This window comes from Oncorhynchus gorbuscha, linkage group LG26 (assembly GCF_021184085.1).
Source record: "Oncorhynchus gorbuscha isolate QuinsamMale2020 ecotype Even-year linkage group LG26, OgorEven_v1.0, whole genome shotgun sequence".
Lineage (NCBI taxonomy): Eukaryota > Metazoa > Chordata > Actinopteri > Salmoniformes > Salmonidae > Oncorhynchus > Oncorhynchus gorbuscha.
In genome coordinates, this window is record NC_060198.1 from 39,555,941 (window position 1) to 39,560,984 (window position 5,044).

General features: G+C 45.5%; 1 pseudogene; it reads left to right on the forward strand.

The window, feature by feature from the left end:
- The first annotated feature begins 2,614 nt into the window (after nt 1-2,614).
- On the forward strand, nt 2,615-4,060 carry LOC124016338 (annotated as a pseudogene).
- Nucleotides 4,061-5,044: the final 984 nt, after the last annotated feature.

Here is a 5,044-nt window from a genome sequence, read left to right on the forward strand (position 1 = left end):
GATAAATGCAATGGCTTCCCTCTCTTCTCCATGTGGAGCTGAAGACTTCAGAGCGTGATCTTGTTAGCCCGTCATGTGTGCCCTTGATTTGGTTCTGTTTGATTTATGGCAGCAATCCCAACGCGCTCCTTCTCCCTGGTGTCTCCGCAGCTCGTGGAAACCAGCACTAATGTTGGAGGATGGTAAATGTATGCACCTCGCATGAAAATAATCAAACCATTTAGAATACAGAAATTGTGCAATGTAGAAAAATGTTCTTAGTCAAAATGAAACATTTAAGAAATATACACTGAGTGTACAAAACATTAAGAACACCTTCCTAATATTGAGTTGCATCCTTTTGCCCTCCAAACAGCCTCAATTCGCCGGGGCATGGACTCTACAAGGTGTCAAAAGTGGATGGATGTCCTTTATGTTGTGGACCATTCTTGATACACACGGGAAACTGTTGAGCTTGAAAAACCCAGCAGCGTTGAAGTGGATTTAACAAGTGACATCAATAAGGGATCACATATTTCACCTGGATTCACCTGATCAGTCTGTCCTAATGTTTTGTACACTCAGTGTATATACTGTATTATATTTCTCTTCAACCCCTAAAACATCTGTTTATCTCTCACGTTCCTTTGCCAGTACATTTCCACGGTTGGTCTTTCCTCATGTATCTCCCTCAGATCAGAACCTGAGCATCAGTGAGGTGGAAAGCCTGCTCTGAATCTGCTTCACCTCAGCTTCCAGATGTTGAAGTGATGATAACCTTGTAGTGAACTGAGGAAACAGTGTTTGATGAACCCTATCAATGAGCTCAGCTCACGTCTGTGCTATTATAAGTAGGGTTTAGATTTTCCTGAAAGAAAATCATTGGTGATAAATATGACGTGTTCTCAACCACTTGGTACAGATGTCCGTTCAACTACTATTTTTATGTATATTTAGTTGAATTGTCAACTAATGTGAAGTCAACGTGAAATCAACAAAGAATTGCACCATGACGTTGGATTTACATTAAAAGTTTGGTGGAAAAAATACAGAATTCCCTTACGTTGATGACCTTTTGCAAATCCAATCATTTTTCCACGTTGATTCAACATCATCACATGTATTTATTTTTTATGACATGGAAACAACCTTGATTCAACCAGTTTTTGCCCAGTGGGGTGTCCCTAGAATTCATGTGTATGTATGTGTCCATTTTGAAGTTCAGTACATCCATTGCTGACCAAATACCTCTCTTGTGATGATGGTACCAAGGGACAAAGGATGATCTGCTTCACCCAGGACATTATGTTAAATCAATACATAATCTTCTTTATAATAAAAAATAATAAAAGTCACATTTTTGCAAGTGATTTAAAACTATATACAATGCTGTTACAGCTTCTTAGCATAAAGAGATGAATCCAGGGTCATTCCTGTATGTGTTTTCATGGGATCTACACAGTATGATGGAAGGAGGTAGATAGAGAGAGAGAAAGCCAGGTGTTCATTTGTTCCAGAACCCCTGCACGTCATCAGTAGTGGATGTTTACCCAGCGTGGCATTGCGACTCCACAGCTAGATACAAAAAGGGCCCTCCAAAGCCTTTGAGCTTACCTGAGATTTCTCCTGTCTCACATTTACTGCACACATACACACACTCCATATTTACATTCACACAAGTACATACACACCAATGACAGCATATGTGTTGGCAGAAGAGCTACACACAGTGGTCTGTGGTGCACCAGAGTACCTAGTTACCAATAAAATGTCAATTATTAGCCCCAGCTGTGGCTGTTTGTGGGAACACACTCTGTTTAATTTGTCTGAGGGGTCAATAGCCACAAAGAGAAGCCAAACACAGGTGTTGCGATCTGGTCAATTTCTCTCCATGCCCTCACTCCTTGTCTGGCATTAATTATTTCCTGTCTGACTCATGCTGGGCTGCGTACCTAGTATCCCGTTTGGGTGTCCTTTTTCATAATTTCATACTTATCATTTAATTTGACCTCCACCACCTTCACACAGCCAGACCACTTTCACACAGCCAGACACTGACTTCTTCTTCTCTCATGTACCTCATGCTTCTGGGAATTTACCAAACAAGGCTTTCACCTGAATGAAGTGCAAGAACACAATTAAAGCTGTTTGGAAAACCCTCAATGACGTATTGTCTGGCTACTATTGTGCCTTGGCCCTGAAAGAGCCCATAAGAGGCATAACAGACATATGGGGCGGCAGGGTAGCCTAGTGGTTAGAGTGTTGGACTAGTAACCGGAAGGTTGCAAGTTCAAATCCCTGAGCTGACAAGGTACAAATCTGTCGTTCTGCCCCTGAACAGGCAGTTAGCCCACTGTTCCTAGGCCGTCATTCAAAATAAGAATTTGTTCTTAACTTGCCTAGTTAAATAAAGGTTTTAAAAAAAGATGTCAGGTCTGTCACATCCCTTTTAATTTGTGTCTCTCCTTCTCTCCATTGAGCTACAGATGCTTCTCAATAAAAATGAGATATGAAAGATCTCCTCAGTTTAATAAGTCTTTCTGGTCTCTCCACAGGACAGATGGGTGGGAGTTGAGAGAGACAAGACAGACCTCCATCTCTCCTGCCTGGACATTTGCTCACCGCCCCCTCAGAGATGGCAGAGGACATGTGGGAGAACAGAACAGTCCCCAGCCCTTACCCCCACCTCCCCCTGTCTTTGCTACTATGCAACGACACCCTCCTCAATGACACCCTCCTCAACGACACTCTCTTCAACTGTATCAACTCCACCAACATTCCAGAGATGCCATTAGGACCCAGTGTAGCAGGGGTCCTCATCCCACTCATCTACATCATCGTCTGTGTCATCGGCCTTGGCGGGAACAGCCTGGTCATCCACATTGTGCTGCACTACTCCAAGACGGAGTCTGTGACTAACATCTATATCCTGAACCTGGCCATCGCTGATGAGCTCTTCATGCTGGGCCTGCCCTTCCTGGCTGTCCAGAACACCCTACAGTTTTGGCCCTTTGGCTCCTTTATGTGCCGCCTGGTCATGACCGTGGACTCCATCAACCAGTTCACCTCCATCTTCTGCCTGACCGTCATGAGCATTGACCGCTACCTGGCAGTGGTCCATCCCATACGCTCCTCCAAGTGGCGGAGGCCCCAGGTGGCCAAGGTGGTCAACGGCACAGTGTGGGCCATCTCCTTCCTGGTGGTCCTGCCTGTGGTAATCTTCGCCAACGTCCACAAGACGGGCGGCACCTGCAATATCTCCTGGCCTCGGCCGGCCGACATTTGGCGGGCGGCTTTTATCATCTACACGTCCACAGTGGGTTTCTTCTGCCCACTCCTCATCATCTGCCTCTGCTACCTGCTCATCGTCTTCAAGATCCGCAGCTCTGGCAAGAAGGTCCACGCCACATCCACCAAGCGCAGGAAATCGGAGCGTAAGGTGACACGCATGGTGGTGATCGTGGTGGCCGTGTTTGTCTTCTGCTGGTTGCCCTTCTACGCCCTCAACATCCTCAACCTGCTGGTGTCTCTGCCATCAGAGTACCCGGGCCTCTACTACTTTGTTGTGGTAATGGGCTACGCCAACAGCTGCGCCAACCCCATCGTCTACGGCTTCCTGTCAGAAAACTTTAAGCGGGGCTTCCGCAAGGCCCTGTGTCGCTCCTCACGCAAGGTGGAGAGCCACGACCTGACTGAGCGACAGCAGCAGCAGGAAGAGAGAGGGAGGGTGCTGAAGCCCCGGGAGAGCTTGAGGAGGGTCGTACGAGATGAGGAGGAGGAAGAGGATGATGACGACAGGGAGGACGTCACAGAGATGACGGAGATCTGTAGGATCGCCCAGAATGGGAACGGACATCCTGAGAGTTCCCTGGCCCTGTTAACACCCTAGGCGCCAGCTCCAGGGGCATCTGAGCATGTTGCATCCCCTGAAAGGAAAGCCAAAGCTGGTGACATTGGTGGGAAAGGCCCAAGCTTGGGGCCTCCAGCTACCCTGCATAATGGACACACCAATGGGAGTGTCAAACCACTGCCAGAGGAGCCGGTGGAGAAGAACTCCTCACTGGAGATAAGCTACCTATAATGTAAAATAACTGTCTCCGAAGTCCGTTACCTGATGGAACTTGCATTAATATTTTGTGGTATTCAAGTAATGTCTATTTAAATGTACAGCGCTATACACATATAGAGAAGAGAAGCACTCTGTAAGGCCATAGCACCTTTCATTATTTTAATGCTACATTTCTGATCAATGGGCTGAGAGTGTTTGAACTCTGCATCAAGCCAATGGAATTTGTGTTACAATGACTTGATGCTGCCTGTAAAACGGTGTATATACTAGGTTGTTTCTGAGGACATTTGTATCATTTCAATCTGTGCAATATGTTTCACCACATGATCACTGTATGTACATAATGTCTGTGCCTTTTCCCAAACTGATCTGACATATCTGATTGTAATTGTATTACATTTTTACTGCACAATGTGACAATCAATTATATATAGATGAATGAGGCGTCACTTTTATATCCTAGTCATTCACCTCGCTACACCTTAGCTGGAGGAACAGAGGACAGAAGAAAAAGAAGGCACCTTGTGTAGCTTCTATCCCATGCCAACAGAATGGCCCTACATGCACAATCAGAGGAGGAAAACAGGTGCCCTGATTGGCATAAAATCAAACGGTGGTTATAGATTTTTGAGGGTTTATTTTGCTTGTGTGTTGTGAGCCGTGGTTGTGTTTGTACTGCTGCTATATGGGGGAAGAAAAGGGCTCTGGAAAGAGTTGGTAACTTGGCATCCGGTGACAGTGTCACATGTTACGGAATATCAAGGTGGAATATCTGGTGACAGTGTCACATGTTACGGAATATCAAGGTGGAATATCTGGTGACAGTGTCTCATGTTACTGAATATCACAGTGGAATATCTGGCAACAGTGTCTCATGTTACTGAATATCACAGTGAAATATTTGGTGACAGTGTCTCATGTTACTGAATATCACAGTGGAATATTTGGCAACAGTGTCTCATGTTACTGAATATCACAGTGGAATATTTGGCAACA